The sequence below is a fragment of the Syzygium oleosum genome, unplaced genomic scaffold, assembly GCF_021117445.2.
Source record: "Syzygium oleosum isolate NSW1041296 unplaced genomic scaffold, Sole_v2.1 Sole_v2.01, whole genome shotgun sequence".
Lineage (NCBI taxonomy): Eukaryota > Viridiplantae > Streptophyta > Magnoliopsida > Myrtales > Myrtaceae > Syzygium > Syzygium oleosum.
Window position 1 is genome coordinate 257720 of NW_026607485.1, and position 18132 is coordinate 275851.

General features: G+C 38.5%; 1 long non-coding RNA gene and 1 pseudogene across 1 annotated transcript; both read right to left on the reverse strand.

Moving 5' to 3' along the window:
- The window catches only part of LOC115664372 (tRNA-specific adenosine deaminase TAD2-like), a 99671-nt pseudogene that overhangs the window by 81023 nt on the left and 516 nt on the right, over positions 1-18132 (reverse strand).
- Positions 10687-16795, reverse strand: LOC130138695 (uncharacterized). Its single transcript, XR_008817028.1, has 5 exons — positions 16184-16795; positions 15439-15527; positions 13230-13333; positions 11743-11840; positions 10687-10918 (listed from the first exon to the last, which is right to left on the reverse strand). It is a non-coding gene; the product is annotated as an uncharacterized LOC130138695 (long non-coding RNA).

The window sequence follows — 18132 nt, forward strand, 5'->3', positions numbered from 1 at the left end:
AAGGTGAAGTCTCGGTATATCATTAGATTTTTTTGCTAAAACTCGCAATGTTTGCACGAAAGATTCTTAGTTTGTCGAGGGTTGTCAAAATAGGTCACAAATCCATATTTTAATTCATATTTATGAAAGTGGGTCGTATAAGGATTACCATGAAATTAAGATATAGGTCATAAATGGGTTTGAAAAAGAAAAGCCCAAACAAAATGGGTTTTATTTGGGTCTTTTACAAACCCATTTTCAACCCATCGTCGACCCAACTCTCTCCTTCCTCTCCTCTACTTCGTCTCCATCTTCCTCGCCCCCCGCCCTCTCTCTTCCGACGGACCTCCCCGATCTCCGCCCGCTCTTACCAAGGCCCTCGAAATGAAGCGGAAGTCCCGGCTCGACTTCGCCGCCTCCGGTCAGCCCCGCGATTACTCCATCGGGTCCTGGATCTACGATTGGAGCTTCGAATCGGCAAGGTATGACGGCTCTTGTAAGGAGATATTCAAGGGATGGAATCACCAAATCTTTGGCTCGCCTTCGTTCCCGCCGAGTCCTCCGATCGAGCACGAGCGCAATGAAATCTTTGCAGACCCCTCCAAGTTTGATTCTGATTTTCTGCACGTTTTCGTTGGAGGTCATTTGCATTGTAGCAATTGCTTTGTGGGTGTGTGTCATCGCGAGATTTGAATGACTGCATCAGGATCTTTGACGAAATCGCAAAAATTGAGCCGCTCATGGGACATAGACGAATCGGAGCTCCACCCCGAGTACCGCACTATCTCGTGCGAGCTCCGCGCGCTGACGAAGATGGTCCGTCACGAACTCAACAACGCCTTTCGTGGCCGTCAACTACGAGAAGTCCGCCGTTGTCGGGGCTACCTCGATGGGGCTGCCGTTGTCGGCGCCATCGGCCGCCGTCGGGGTCCAAAACCTAGCGCTAGGGTTTTCATTTTATTTTGCAAAATTTATTTAATTTTGAAGAATTGTTGGGCCTTTTTATTTGTTTTTTTATGGGTTATACTGTGGGTTTGGGTTGGGTTGGATATGAGTCATTTAAATTGCTCAGTAAGTAAGGGCCCGTTTGGTAACGTGCCAAATAGTGAAAATTTCTGTTCTTTTGTTCCCAGAAATAGTTTGGGAAGCAATGCGTTTGGTAAACTTTTTGTTCCCGGCACATTTTTGCAAAAATTTATACCGAGAAACGGTTTTGGAAGAGAAACAAGAAGTAAAAAAAGTTACTTGCTTTTTTAAGACAATTTTGAGAATCAGCTTTTTTTCTTTTCTTTTTTTTTTTTTCTTTTCTTATTTTGTGGTGTTGTTCTTGGTCGAGCCGGCCCGCGGGCACTGCAAGCCACAGGCCAGGCGCGAGGCGTCACGGCCCTCGCCGGCGCGGCGGGAGGTCGCCGTCGCGAGGCGGCGAGGGCGAGGGCCGGACCCTCGCCGCCCGGGCGAGGCGGCCTCGCCAGATCGAGCGAGGCCGAGCCTCGCCGTCGGTCGCGACGGCGAGGTCGGCTCGCCCAGGCTGGCGAGGCTCGGCCTCGCGAGATCTGGGCAAGGCCGAGAAACCTCGCCGTCTGCGGGCGAGGCCGCCTCGCCCGGGCGGCGAGGGTCCGGCCCTCGCCCTCGCGGCGAGGGCGACCCTCGCCCTCCGCGGCGGCCGGCGAGGTCCGTGACGCCCTCGCCGCCCTGGGTTTGTGGCCGTCGCCGCGGCCGGCGGCACGGTCATGGCCAAAGAAGAAAGTAAAAAGAAAAAAAAAATTTAAACAATTCAAAATATTATTAAAATATTATTTGGGAACAGAAATTTTGTATAGTTACCAAACGCATTTATGTTCTTTTCTACTCTAGGAATAGAAATTTTGGACATTTATCAAACGCCTTCAAATACTCAGAAATTGTTTCCGGGCACAGAATAAAAAAAAAATCATATCTGTTCAGAAATAGCGCCCGGGCACAGAATGGTATTCATGCGCACCATAAATGGGTCAATGTGAGTTAAATGAGTGGATTTGGGTCGAACCCATTTATGATCCACCCAAACCTAACCCAACTCATCCATTTGTCACCTCTACCTAGAAATGACTAAAGCCATTCATGATAAATAGAATCGTCAAAACATTTCGGTCCAAATCGAAAAAATTAGGGTCAAAATGGCTGTTGTATAATGAGTTTAGGACTTTTTGAATAATTATCCCGTGAGATCAACTATAGCGCCTAGTATTTCCCTACATTTACGCAATCAATATTCACTGTCATTTTTTTGCTGCTTGTATTGATAAGTGTATAGTAATCAGAGACGGAATAGAGCAAGTAAGTTGGGCGGCCAAAGATACTCTCTAATATGAAATAAGTAGTAACAATATTTAACGAACTTATATTTTTAAGAAAAGAAATGTAATTGTTAACAATATTTAAATATGATATTATCTCTTTAATTGTTTCAAACTGAGACATATATTAGAATATTTAACTGATGCGGCAGAGTATAAGTAATCCTTTAAATAAGTTGGTCGCATTTAATGGCCAATAGAGTATGGTTTACCATGTCAATGTACTCAGAAGGGTGCAAGCGCAATTATAATTTAAAGGGATAAGTGCATTCAAAGTTTTAAAACTTGTAACGAAAGTACAATTGAGTCATAAAATTTTCATAATATGCAATTAAGTCCTAAAACTTGTAAAGAAAGTGCAATTAAGTCCTCAAATTTTCAAAAAGTGCAAACAAGTCTTAAAATTTGTCACGAAAGTGTAAACAAGTCTTAAAACTTGTCACGAAAGTGCAAACAAGTTGTAAAACTTGTCAAGTTGGTTCAATCAAATCCTTCTATTAATTGCACTTTTTGAAAGTTTTAGGACTTGATTGCACCTTCGTGATAAGTTTTAGGACTTGATTACACTTTTTAAAAGTTTTAGGACTTGATTACACTTTCGTGACAAGTTTTAGGACTTGATTACATTTTTTGAAAATTTTAGAACTCAATTGCACTTTCCTGATAAGTTTTAGGACTTCTAGTGCACTAATCCCTAATTAAAATGAATGTGAGGTTTTTGATGTTTAAGAATATCTGTCATGTCACATAGAGTATAGATAAAGTGGACCAATATTCATACATTAAAGTTATTCAAGAAAAGTTAGTGTACTATAAAACAAAGACTCTTATTGAGTTTCGAAACACGGTCCTTTCGTTTAAATACTAATTTATAGTCTATTAACGAAAGGGTTAATATCACGAAAAACCCTAAACTGGTACGCTTGTGACACATTTACCCCAAACTATTTTTTTTACCATAAAAAATCCCGAACCGGTACACCTGTGACAATTTTACCCCGAACATACCACAAAAAACCCCAAACTGATACACATATGACAATTTTACCCCGAACTAATTTTCAATATTATTATTTTTATTTTTTATTTTTTCTTTTCTTTTCTTTTTTTTTTCTTTACCTTCAACCTTTGGCCGGTCGCCGGTCCGGTGACCAGCCAAATGTGGAAGCCAGCGTGGGCCGCCCTCGCTCGACGCAGGCGAGGGCGACCTTCACCTGCATCAAGCAAGGGCCGCCCTCGCCTAAATCGGGCGAGGACAGCCCTCGCTCGACGCCGGCGAGGGCCACCCTCGCCCGACGTCGGCGAGGGCCGCCCTCGCCGGATCAGGCGAGGGCGGCTCTTGCCGGCTTCCGCCTCTGGCCGGTCGCCGGACCGGCGACCGGCTAAAGGTTGAAGATGAAAAAAAAATAAATAAAAAATAAAAAATATTAAAATTTTAATTCAGGGTAAAATTGTCACATATGTACCAGTTTGGGATTTTTTTTGGTAAGTTCAGGGTAAAATTGTCACAAGTGTACCAGTTTGGGGTTTTTGGTGGTTAAAAAAATAGTTTAGGGTAAAATTGTCACAGGTGTACCAGTTTGGGGTTTTTTATGGTCAAAAAAATAGTTTGGGGTAAATGTGTCACAAGTGTACCAGTTTAGGGTTTTTCGTGGTATTAACCCTTAACGAAATCGCTTGCTTTTTTGAGGTTTGCGAAAAGGGGGAATGTTGGGACAATTAGTATAACTATTCCTAGGAACGTTGATACATCAATTGTTTAGACAAGTATCATTATAATTTTTTCTACCGAACCACCCAAAGTCACATGGGACCACAAAGTGAGCGAGAAGACAAAATAGAATATCACATTCGGGATTCTATTTGTCTTTAAAATAATATTTTGTAAGTTTTTTTAAAAGATGAAAACAATTCAAAATGACTAAACATAAATGGATATGTGCCATGATAATTATTTTTGGAGGACTGACCTTTAGTAGAGCTGACATTTCATATGATAATATAATCATCTTAAAAGTCGAGCAAAAGGAATAAATTGTGAACAAAAGAATATAGTAGTAGTACTAAATGGTCAAAAGACTTGGTAAGAATTTTTGCAGATATTACTCTTACAAATCAAAGGCTTGTTTGTTTAAAATCTAGTTTAAATAAAAAGTATATTTTCCTTTTCTTATCAAAACTCTAAATATTATCTAAATTTCAAAAGAACATATATGCGAATTTATTTGTAACGTATACTGTGAAAGTTTTGTGAGATTACGAATTGAAAAAGTTGAAATGAGAGTATCGCAAAATTTAAAATTAATAGGAAAATGAAAAATAAATATTGTCGGGACATTTAATAAATTAAACTGTGAAAAAGCTAAATATTAATGAAAAAGAAAATTGCGAGGGGCAGAGTGGGAGACAAAAGTCAGATATTCTGAAAAATATAGCATCCTCGTCATACAGACTATGGAGAATAGAGTATAGTGAGGGGTCATTAAACTTTCCTTATTCGACACAAATTAAAACCTAAAAATATTGCATAAGATTGTCCTTCCATGTCGGCCATCTACCACTCCATTCATTCATCATTACGTATACATAGTGGACCCACTTTCCACCTTTACTCTATACCCTCTGTCAATCTTTCTCTGTTACTATTTCTCTTTGCGCCTTCTCCTCTTCTGCAATCTCTCTCCCCATCGAGAATCCATGAAGTAAAAATTTTTTAGAAAATCCGAAGAGTTTATGGAAGTGAAGATGAGCCCCCGTCAATCGGACTCCAAAGGTCGCACCGTAGAGATATTCAATGGCTTCAAGCTTCTGTACAATCCGCCACTCACTCGCTCGAAGGAGCCCACCTCCACGATAAGTAAGAGCCTTGTTTATTTCCTCTTTCTCTCAGTATATATGATGTTTGTGGTTGTTTTCTTCCACTACTATGCGGACGAAGAAGGTTCAGATTTCAAGTTTAGCTTTTAGTGTTCTATTTATTTTATTTCCCTTTTTTAATTTGCGACATATAAGATTATACACCCCAATTTCTATGTAATAGGATGATACTCAACCGGGAGTGACGTAAAAGAATTTGATATGCACTTCACAAAGTTGTGAGTTATGATCATGTGTGATCTTCACATTCTATATTGATTCTAATAAAAAGGTTGGAACATCATGGTCAAAGAATATATTCGGTGACAACGGTTCGATTTGAATTTGTGGACTTCAAATTCTTAAGCAATCCAGAAAATCTTTACCATTTGCAATAACATCAGAATGCATTTCACACCATTACTAGAAAATTTGAAGTTTGTATATTCATAATCAAACCGTGGATATATTATTTGACACTGACCTTCCAAAAATGCCGAAGCAAGCACAGAAAAATGCAGTCTCTACGGCAAACTCAAAAGCTCAATGGATGGAACAAAACATCCATATAGAAGGCGAAGATCATGACTAACTAGAGTATCATTTTGTGAATGTGCATATCTGGATTCTTCTACATCACTCCTAGTTGAATACTATCCAAACACATAGAAATTGTGGGGTATTATAATCATGTCGCCGATTATAAAAGGAAAAACATAGAGGAATAAAAAGGTAAGTTCCAAAAGCCAACCCCGCTTCGTCCGCACAAAGGAAGCAACCGCAAACATAATATGATCACAATCATTAAAAAAAAAGAAAAGAAATGCATAAATAGGAGAGAAGGGACTGAACAGAGCTCACGCTTCTCGTGGAGGTAGGCGCCTAGCGAACACGCCCCAACTCTTCATGATCTCCTTGCCAAAATAATATTGTTTGGCTTGCTTGAAGTAAGATCACAAAACCCATAACATTATTGTCAATTCTGTACAAAATCCAAGGGAAGATAAATCCACCGCTTAGACTTACTTGACCAAAATTATTGTATTTCTTTTCAAGCTCACCAATATTCTTCAGCCTTGGTCTTCTTCAACTTTATTTCTTCGATATGTGAGACGCCGATGAAGGAAGCTCCAGTGTTGAATATCACGGACGGAAGAGAGCATCGTGAGGGCTTCTCAGGAGTAATGGAGATGTCGGCTTCCCTGGAGGCTTGACTGGTCGCGGAGACAAGATGTTGGACTGTAGGTACGCTGGTGATTTCGTTGCTGGTCGTGGACAAAGGCACCGGTAAACCTGCAAGAAAGCACCGATCGCGGACAAAGGCACTGGTAAACCTGCAAGAAAGCACCGAGAAACTCAAGAGGACTAGCTGGAAGGTTCACCAGACTAGTGGTGGGGCTGGATTCGCGGTGGCTCAACACTCCTCGGGTCGATTTGAGCATGCAAAGATTGCAGGAACTGGCGTCAGTGCATATTACGTCGGTGTGGTTCGGATGGTGCAGCTGGTGCAGCATGGAGACGGATGTGAGACGCAGTGCAGCAGAGACTGGAGCCACCACAGCGTCATCGGGATGGAGGTCGTGTGGGGAAAGCCTCTGCGGCCTTGGCTACAATGATGCTCTGTTGAAGAAGTGAAGGCGTGGAATTGGAGTGTGAAGCGTGAATATTTCGAGAGAGACACCCTTTGCCCTTCTTTCAAGCTTTGAAAGAGTTTCCACCCTTTGTGAAAGCAAACGCTTTCCACTCTAAATTTTGGCCGTTCCCCTCTTGAGAAGCAATAGTCCTCCTCCCTTCTCTTTACATAATAGAGTTTATATAGGGCTGACAATTAGGGTTTCTTTCAAGAGTAAGAGATGTCCCTCGTTTCCTAATAATTCGAATTCTAAAAGACATACTCTATCTTAACAATAAGAAACTCTTCTCTTCTCTTATTGTGATAATATCAAATCAATTTGCTTAATTATCCTCTAAGATTTGAATTTTGATAATATCAAGATTAATCGCCCCCAAGTTTTCTTTTTCTTTTCATAGATTAATTTTCCAATTTGACATTTAATTATGCAATTTTCGACTCCTTGGCATCGATGGTCTTGGCAAAATTTCATGCTCTTATGGGCTCAATCCAATTAATCCAATTAAGTTCACAACCATTCATGTAAGTCCATTTGTCGACGATCCAATTTAAATGTAAAGATAAGCGGCCTTATCACTAGTAATTAAAATGCTCATAGTATCTATGCACATATTTAACTAATATTTTTGTCTAGATTTTGGAATAATCCTTAATTGTTTATTCAACGAACAATTAAATATGTTATCAAAATTTAGATGTCGACGGATTCATGTTTCAGAGGAAGCTCCTAGGGTCACCCCGTTTCGGTGACCCCCTGGGCTTCATTAATACCTCCATTTGGATTTTTTGGGCCAACCATTAACTCCTCCTTGAACCACAGAACAAGTGCAAATCTCTCTCTCCCTCTCTTCTGAATATATTGTACACACGACAGCTGGATGCTGGCGAACCAGATGTCTTTCTTTGATGGCTTAGCTCTCTGAAGAGTGATAATGGACAAGATGTAGAATTCCCAAAAGTTCTTTACGGCTGCAGTTTACACAAACTTAGAAAAGAAAAAAGGAACATCTGGTGGGTAGCCAGCCATATTTCGATGCCTAAGATAATCTAGATCTGCAATGTATAACCCTCCTGCTGGATAGAGCATACACACTCCACTTGAATAAAAAATAGAAAACGAAAGAGATGGATCTAATCGGTGAAACTATCGAATCTCATTGCTGTGCTCTCCATCTAGTAGGTTGCTTCAATGGGCTGGAATTACAAAACTGCCCTGCGCTTTTGACCTTTTTTTATTTCTTTGAGACAGAACATTTGACTCCAATGCCAAGTTGTTGACACCCAAACATATACCAAGTCATGATGGGTCGATGTTAGGTTGTCGATGGAGCCAGCAGGATCGGTGAATAGCCGTTGCCAAATTAATGTCACGAGACCCATGGTCATCTAAGAAGAGTAGTAGGCCAGGATGGTCGGCGACGTGCAATGATAAACGGTCAGTAGTAAGCGAAGACTAGAAAAAAGTCAAGCTCAAGGACATGCCGAATAATATAATTGCTTATGATAAGAACGAGCAGTTAAGGACGATCTACATGAAGCCAGGTTAGTTGTAATTTGTAATTTAACAATAACCGCACGATGACAGTTCTATTTTGTACAAGGCTATATAATGCCAAGAGGCATTAGTTGTAAATGATCTGCAATCCATAACATTTGTGCAATTTTTATCCAATTCCAGTTTCCAGTTTTATCGATTTGCTATTCTTTATTCTTTAAATTCTCTAGATTCGCTTTAGTTACCATTAGTAATCCTTATTACGCAAATTAGTTCCTATCAGAATCGCCACAAAGCCCAATTCATATTAAAAATTAAAGATCAAACTTTTGCTAAAAGGTATTTCATCGTCCGCGATCCTATTTCGGCAAAACGCAAGACTACTAATCAAAACTTTAAACCCAGATCTCCTCTAGACAACTAAAACAGAAGAAAGAAAGTCAGAAAGATTGACAAAGGAAAATCAATCTCCCCCGTCCAATGAACTAGTGACAACCACAGCGATAGTCGTTGGAGTTCCAAGAAGTGAACTTGATCAAACCCCAAGCTCGTCGATCACACTTGATCAAACCACGATGGTTATTCGGGATGCCAGACACCGCTTTGCTTTCAGTCGGCTTGCTACAGGTGAGTTGACGGTGGGATACGCCTTAAGTAACAAAGAAGAATTGCTTGAGACGACATTAATAGAGGGAAATTCTCAAAATGTTGTTATACATGTGTCACTTTGATGGCCAAGCATTTACACAAAACACCTTTTCTATGCATATTTACTCATGACCATTATGAATAAGATATGAAACCTTATGTATTTCGTGATATCAGAAAATTTAAGTTTAACGTTATATTCCTAAATCTCAAATGCCCAAGCCAAATTATGTGCATATTCGCAAAATAGATTAGATGACCCTTGTACCATACTAAAGGGAGTGACTAATGCTACTACATCGCTCATATATTATAGTAATTTTGCAGCACCTCGCTCCTAGAAAATTATGCATGTATACCAATATATCTCGAAAGACCGCATGGTGCGCGACGCAAAAAAAGCTGTCATGCATTCACGCACGTTTCTTCCGCACGTGGCATTTGCCTTGCACACGCGTACAGTCTTCTGCAACTCGTGCGGGGATGACCAGTTAATGACCTGCTGTGTTTTTTCTTTCGGGTCGAATTTAAAGACACAGAAAATCCGACCCTTTTGGAGCGCAATTAAAGCTCTATTTTTTTATTTTGTTAAATATTAATCATCGAAAATCCTGATTAAATTCTGTAGTAGTCCCTGATTTATTGAGAGATAGACCCAATAACAGAAAAGCTTCTGAATAACTCTATAGCCAGTCAAATGCATTCTCGTGTAAATGCATAATAACTCGAAATTGCACGCAATCAAACTGTCATTAAGATCGGAAATAGAATCACGAAGCTTACCCATGCATCTACTAGCCTAATGATGGTCCAATTATGAGGAATTTTTACCATTAACACTCGATAAAATTACGAGGAGTTTTACCTATGCATGTAGGTGCCCCGAATGGAATTGATTCGAAATTAAAGGCACAAAATGACCGACATCGCTGTGGGTAATATGATAATCAATCCAATATAGACATATGAACAGAAATCGACATCCAATTTGAAGCTTGTCTATTAGGTCTAAAATTTATTCCAAAAATTTCTGAAACTTCTAGATCGCAATTCCCACGACCCAGATCATATCACGACGTGAAATTAATAGAATAGAACTAATATTCAACGTAGAAAAGAACCCCCACAAATTGATAAAAAGTCCTAACGGATTATGGTTCAAAATCACCATTTTCCTATTTATTTTAGACTGTGGTCTTTTGGGCAAATGGTTTGGTATTTTCTACGTTTTACTAGACAATGATAAGAACATAATCATGACTCGCAAAAAGAAAAAACACTCAAATTTCGACATTTTATTACCAGAAGAAAAGAGATCACGTCAGTAAATGAAAGCACACATAGGGAAGAAGCAATTGCAAATTGCCCCTTGACCGAGCAAAATATTGAGTTTTTCATGTACTTTTCGAGCCACCACGTGACTATCTCAACCAATCATGGTCGCCACGTGACCGATCAAATCACTGAGACTTCCTCACAATAATATGCTAGGCAAAGCCAACAAAGATCAAAACATTAATTGACTCATCATTATTACAAATTCAAGTATTTATGAAATAATCGGTATAAGCGGAAACCTTGAATCCAGTCATTGCAATTATTTGCTAGGAAATCTACATGAAACACATGCAAATCATTAACCTCTTTATCATCATTAGGGATGACACATGATATAGTTCAGAACTCTTGAGCTCAGACACATCAATAACACATCAAGAATAACTCAAAGTTCAAAAAGCTAGAACAAAAAATAAGCTCGATTATTGGATATGTTGATGACAAAAATTAGCATCAGAAAAGTGATGCCTACACAGTTTATGCCGTAAATTATCTTAACAATCTGATTATCAAGTTAAAGCATGAAATGGACTTCTGATCACAGCTGCAACCCTCAGTAAGCACATGAACATCCGGGCAAAAATTGATCCGGACAAGTATCACGCTTCCTTTCGTGGGTCCCTTGATGAAATTCTGTGATTGGAAAAGCAGTAAATGGCACATGCATTGTCAGTAAGAGTGCACTGAATTTTGAACACTTTTGGGATGCTAAATGTCTAACTGCATCCTCTTGCCATGAAAAGGAATGTGAATAATCATCAATAATATTGACACGGATCTCTATACTTAAAGGGCTATCTGAACGCACTGTAATTATTAAATTTTGTAAGATCTCGAAACAAAATAATTAGTTGTTTCTGACATCACACACAAACGGGAGAGAATCTTATTATGCTAGAATCAGCACCAATGAGATGTCACATCCAGATTTGCGCTTTACATGTAGAATACAAAGAGTCAGAAAACTATAGTTCAAAAGTAATTTTGCGATGAGTTCACCTCAAGAATGAGAACTACCTTTCAACAGCAAGTTTGACTTGGGTTATAGTCAAGTGAAGAGATTAACTAACAGGAATAAGAACAATGAGCAATATATTCAGAATAAACCAAGAATTAAGAATGAAGAGCAAGGATGTTGTCTTACTTCATCTTGAAGACCTTTATAGCATCCTCGTTGTGATTGACTACTATGATACAAGGAAATCTATAGCTAGAGGTATTATTAATCTTAGCATGAGCATCACTTCCTACTGCCACAGCAAGAAAAATTGCACAGTGCCCTAATCCGTGCCATTCCCTTTTAACAGGCTATACTCTAGAAGGTCACACCATGCAGCCCACTTGTTCTATGCACAAGTAACTGACAATCATTCAATATGCAGCAGAGTTGCATCATAATACCATACATGATGTCCAGGATGTTCAGAGAAGCAATAATCCTAATCCAAAGGTCTTACCTAGTCATGCAAAGCCATGAGAGGATTCAACAGGAAGAATCAATGCATGCAGATCTAATGAGAAGCTTGAGTAACATGAGACTTGTGAGGCTTTGGAGCTGAAATCCAAATATTAGCATTCAGCATATATCTATAATACTTAAACAAATCATAAATTCCACAATGTCATAAACAGCAAATAAATAGAAAAAGATGGAAAAATGGCGAAGAGAAATGATAGTCATGTTACAGGGTTCTATGAAACAGAGAAGAAAACGAAATTCATTTTATCATTGCGTAGACAAATTATTTCAAGGCCATCTTTTCTGTATGTATGAGTCTCCAAAGCTTACTAATTATCTCAGAAGCATGAAAAGGTTATAATCTGATCAGTCTCTTGAAATATTTGCAACTGAAGAGCTCAAATTCGAGAATTTGCTCGACCAAGAACCCTATAGGTTTAGTAATTCACGATAGGGATCAAGGACGAAGATACTTCTCCTAACAGAGTCTAACCAACAGATTATCAACTAACTTCATCTCTAAACAAAGGACAAGATGTTTCATTTCTCAGATGGCAATCCGGCTAAGAATACCCAGTCTAGAGAAAAGCTAGATTTGATAAACAGGGCATCTGAAAATTGGCCAAAAGAAAAGACTGGGTTTCTGAAACTCTACCTTTTTGTTTACTAGGCAAGTTCTATGCCTATTCATAGCAACCATTACATGGCTGAACGCTACTCCACTGAAGCAACTATACTTAGTGTCGGTCTGGACAAGTGTACCCACCATCTCAAGATGTGCACCTTATCCTTGATGTGTCAAACTTCTGAATGGATTCTTATGCAGCCAACGACCCACTAATTCTATGCTACCAATTTTATTATCCTTTATATAATTACAAACAATTCCACTGGGCCAGTTTTATTTACCTGGAATCTGGGTAGATAATTCTCCAGACCAACGGTACAACAACATATTTTACTGAAAAAAACCATTTACATATGGACGCGCGCGAGAGAGAGAGAGAGAGAGAGAGAGAGAGAGAGAGAGAGAGAGAGAGAGAGAGTTGTTCAGCAAGATTTCCAAAATTACGGAAAGTCCCAGCTACAGTTCTCTCTAGCTGGTTGAGAGAATTGATTGAAAAGTAGAATTAAAATGAGGCTTCCTGAATTCTTCTCAAGCAATATGAATGGGGATGAGTGCTAGAAAGACCATAGCATTAGATTTTGAAAGAGCTTTATTCGGAGGGGTCCTTCAGGGAGATGTTGCTAGCAGGCATAATGCTCAAGTTCATTGATTGATAAAGTAAACTTTGGTTTGTAAGGTAGAATTGCTCTATTATGCTCATAAAGGCCTCTTAAAGAGTGCATTTAATTAGGGGTCCATTGAAAAAGAACGATCATTTCCCTGAGGTTATCCAATGTAAATAGCTGCTAACTACAAGATTATAGCATTCTTTTGAACAGACAGTTCATCTGGTTAAAATGGTTGATCGTCGTTCATACCATCTGGGTTTCCTCATTCATAAAAATCTTGAAGAAGAGAAATCGCTTCTGATGCCATTATACCTCCACAACATTTGAAACACTTTGATCCAGAATTTCCATTACTGCAAGAGAAACAAGAAAAAAGTTGGAAACATTCATAAATCGGGTAGACACATGAAAGGGGAAACATAGATGAAATTTATGTGAAAACCACCCAATGACAGATTCCATTTGCAAAACATGTCCAAATATCAAGCAAGATATAATTTAGCAGACTAATGAAAGCACTTTGCAAAAGAAGGTGCCATCTAGGCAAAAACAAGTTCACCAATAAAGGAATGTGCTCAACGTAGGAAGTTTACGCTTAGGTCCTAAGAATATCAATTTTAAGAAATGTCTGTACTCCAGGAAATAGGTTTTCAGGCAAGTAAATTATCTCTGAAGTGTACCCTATGACAAACAATAGCTGTAAACAGGGGATACTTCGGGGCTTTTAACATGGATGGCAAGTTCTCTTCAGAGAGATATTGGCATGGGGAATCTGATAGAGAGAAGATTTGCAAATGACTTGTCTACTAATACTGGCTAGGATCGGTTTCAATTAGCTACATCTTCCAAACATTGCATATGAACCATGCTCACCGTTATAACAACTGTCTCATTCTCTCTAACATGAAACTATGCAATGATTAGGGCTAGTTTTTGAGCTCCACACGGTGGAAATTGAGCAAGGTGGTACTTTATCTGAAAGATGCGTCCTCTTGCTTGATGTCCTATTCAGAAAGGCAATGAGCTAGTTCATATTTCCCACAATACTTTTGACTTCTAATCAGACTCTTAAGAGCAGCATAAGTATCAATTTCTTGCTTTAAAAGTTAGAGTTTTCATGGCTTATTTTTTTCCCCCTAAAATTTTTCACTCATACTTACTCTTTCTTCTTCCTTATAACCAGATTATCAAGAGCAGCATATGTATCAATCTCTTGCTCTAAAATTTTCATGGCTTATTTTTTCCCCCCTAAAATTTTTTACTCATACTCTTGCTCCTCCAACACCCCACCCCACCCCCCCTCCCCTCCTCCCCGTACTTGAGTTTCTTCTTTCAAAACTGATAATTCAACAGAAAGACATTGTCTGTAATCTACATTAGCTACTCCATGTACTGCTCAAATCACAATGAAACAGATCTTATTTCATTACGTTTTTAGCTTTTATGTCGACAAAGTCTGAGTAAAAAATTGATGACTTCTGGACAATCTCAGGAAACATGAAATGTTAGATCATGGCAGCGTTAGACAGATGAAAAATCATAATGGAAATACATGCCATACACCACAATTTACCAAGCACATGCCCTCATGTATGCAAGAGGAGACAATTGCAACTAATAAACAAGAAAAAGAGATTTCTTTATTAAGTACATTGCCCATGACATATCAAAAAGCATAATTTCCTCATAGCTCAATCATATTTCTTTGAAGATGCTATATTTCCCGCTTTAAACTTGATAACATTAAAGACATCAAAGAATCTCACTGCAATGGAAAAAAGCGAGGAAAATGAGATGAAGAAACAGGGGGGGAAAGAGAAATGGAAAGAACAAACTAATGTTACCTTAACTTGCAGTACTTCCCAGAACAGTAAATGTTTAGGGCAAAACAAAAAAAGAAATATCTAACAAGTTGCATAGAATTAAAAAAAAAAAAAAAAGGAAACTCGACTTTCTTCCATTTAGACTTGGAAAAGGACAGAAAAGGTGAAAAATTATTTTCCATAAACCTCCATTTGTTTTCATTGTTATGTGTCCTAATATTCAAAGTGCGACAACAAGCAGAATTACTACGAAACCACATCCATCAGTAATAAACATAAGGAGTCACAAACCTGTGGTAAGCTTTAGTTGTCAAATATCATATGTCACAATTTCAAAGTGGAGCTACGTAGATACCAAATCAGCACAAAAGCAAGTTCAGAAACTGACCTAATGGATAGCTCAGAGCTACTTGAATGCATCGGCAGTATTGAACCATAGCCTCCAAATTTATCATTTGCACAGCCATTTTTATACCTAAAAATGGCTAAGATTCATCTAATCATTTATGACTAATCAAATTTTATGAAAGTTTAGTTTTATTTCAGTATGATCAACAGATGTATCAATGATCGATAATGCTGCTGCACACATTATGCATGGTTCACATGTCACATAAAGAGAGCATGCTGAAAACCTCTCTGCAACTTCTGCAGATGAAAATCTAGTCCTCCGCCACTATTCAAAAAGAACGTCAAGTGCTTCCATTTCTACATGTCTTGTTGCCTAGGAATGCGCAAGGAGAAAAATAAAGAAAGCATATCAAACTTAGGAGCTTTGTAGAGAGAAAGTTGCTCTTATTGTAGTATCAACATAAACTTAGGAAATGCATTTCATGAAAAATGTTTTCTCCTTCACGTTTATTTATTTTTTACTCTTGCTTAACATTTGATTCCAAATCTATTTCATCTTCAAATTGCCTCTTTCGTATCTGCTCCATGTTGACTATACTTTCAAGGCTTGAATTATGTTCAGCCTTTGCTCGGTCTGCAGACTAAGTGGGGAAAATTACAGTGTGTACATTGTATCGTAGGGACAGGATTTTCATCAGAGCCAATTGCATTAGATCATGACTCCAATTGGAAGAACCACTGTCTTTAAGACAGATTCGTCAACACACCTTATCCGGAATTTCAGTTCTTTCTTCAAATACCCACAACACTAAGAGTCTAAGAGAGGATCTTATGCGTGAAGCATGGACAACTCTTGTTGCTCTTCAATGTGAAGGTGTGGACATTGTTTGAAGAGCATTCTCCTTACTATTAGGTGTTCGATCTAATTTCTAGTACTCAAGCGTTATATTCTTTGAAATTTTATGTGAAATTGCAGTTATCCTCCCTATCCCTGAGATTTTGCAAAGTCTCTTAACTCGCTTCCCATACCTTTAGAATTTTGCATCTCTCTCTACATCTTTTTAATCAAGAGAGGTGAAGCCACGATAACAACTCACTCTTCTGTAATGTAAAGAATAAACATGTACTCAGAATAATCTATAAATTTATAATCTGTTTTAGGCAATCAGTACTCATTGACATATTCAAGCATGCAATACAACACAATCCATGAGCAGTCAACATTCTGGTCCAGCAGCTTGCAACGGCTTTATATCTTTCAAAAAAATAAATGTCATTCCCCAATTTTCTCTCTCCTCATTGAACCTTTTTCTTTGACTGTTCTTGGTCCAAAATTCAGACAGAGCACAGTGGCAAATGAGAAACATGAAACATTGTACATAGTAAACCAAGATTCTTGCTATTGTTAGCTTTAGTCATATTTTATGAAAGAATAATGGGAACAAAACCATTTACAGACTAATAATGCACAGAAAATTCCACTTTTTAACAGATTTGTTCAGATATACTATTTTATCATATATTATAGAAATATTTAAGGCAGAAACACAAAAAAGATCAACAATAACTACGAGTGGATAATGTGAGGGTATCAATTCAGAACAACAACAAAGTGCCGCCGGCCAAAATTTATATAAAGGGGTGGAGAAGCAATGATAGACATACATTCTGTGTCTCATTAGTCCTGTTTCTTCCTGCCACAATAAGATGCCCTTCCTCAACAATCACACAGCTGTTCATTCAAAGTATAATTTAAAAAAAGTACAACATGAAATCATTTATTAATTAGGACTAAAAATACTAATCATCTTAATTAGAAAATAAAGTAGTAGCATATCTGAGATGCACCTGGTTACTGAAAATCTGTTTCTTACCCAACTGGAACTTCAAAGCTGTCCAAAGCAAGCTTTGCCTTCTATCAGAAAAGCAAATTGGTCTTGTTACTTGTTCGGAGGAAAAATATGAGTATAAGAGTTTGAATTTCCCTCGTACGTGCATACAGGCAATTCAAGGGGAAATCAGCATCAAGTTGCCAGCAGTAGAAATATCTCAGTATCAGTATGCAGCTACTAATGGAATGAATCCATGTCTCATAGCTATATCATCAAGATCTTGCAGGTCATGTATAATATACTGGTCACAAATTTCCAAGTAATGATTATTAGTACATACTCATCCTGTAATTCAGATGCAAATCCCACCTAACACTTAAACTGACATGGCTGTAAGAACACCAAAGCAAAAACAGCAGCAAATTTGAGAAACTACATGTTGCTCACTCCGGTGCATCTTATTATTGGTACCTCAGAAGTTTATCTTTCATTAATCAGGTTCCACTAAAACATTCAAGAAGCTTCTGGGAGTTTTAGTTTGTAGCTCAATTTCCTTCATAAACGCTGTGGAACATAAGGATAAAAAGAGAACTTTAAACTGTTGCAAAGGCCACAGAAATCAGAATTGACAATCAGCTTCGTGTGCTTTTGTCTCTATTCAACAGAACAATTTATGCAAACACCGTGTTTCTCATGATTCTTTTCTTTTTCATATGAACAGTCCACAGGGCGAGAGTAAATAACCACCTAACCAGTTATCCATGGGCACAAGCCGATGTTCATATTACTGTCGTGCCCTAACTAGAATTGGTTTTATTTCTCCCCAGTTGCCAAAGTCAAAAAGGGGTAAAATGACTCGACTGTCAAGCAATACTTCGTGGTGGCTTGCCATCTCACTGCAACTTCTTCATCCCTCTATAGTTTTGCCTGTTCAAGTGCCTGACAAAACTTAGCCAAAGAGTCCTATCCTAGTGATCGAAGTTTCTCAAAATTCAATTGTCCTGGCAAACCTGTCACCAGCTGCACATCTTTATGATAGGTACATACTACATTTCCCAGACATGTCAAAAGCACCCCCAAAATCTCTCTCTCTCTCTCTCTCTCTCTCTCTCTCTCTCTCTCTCTCTCAAGAAAAGCTATACCTTC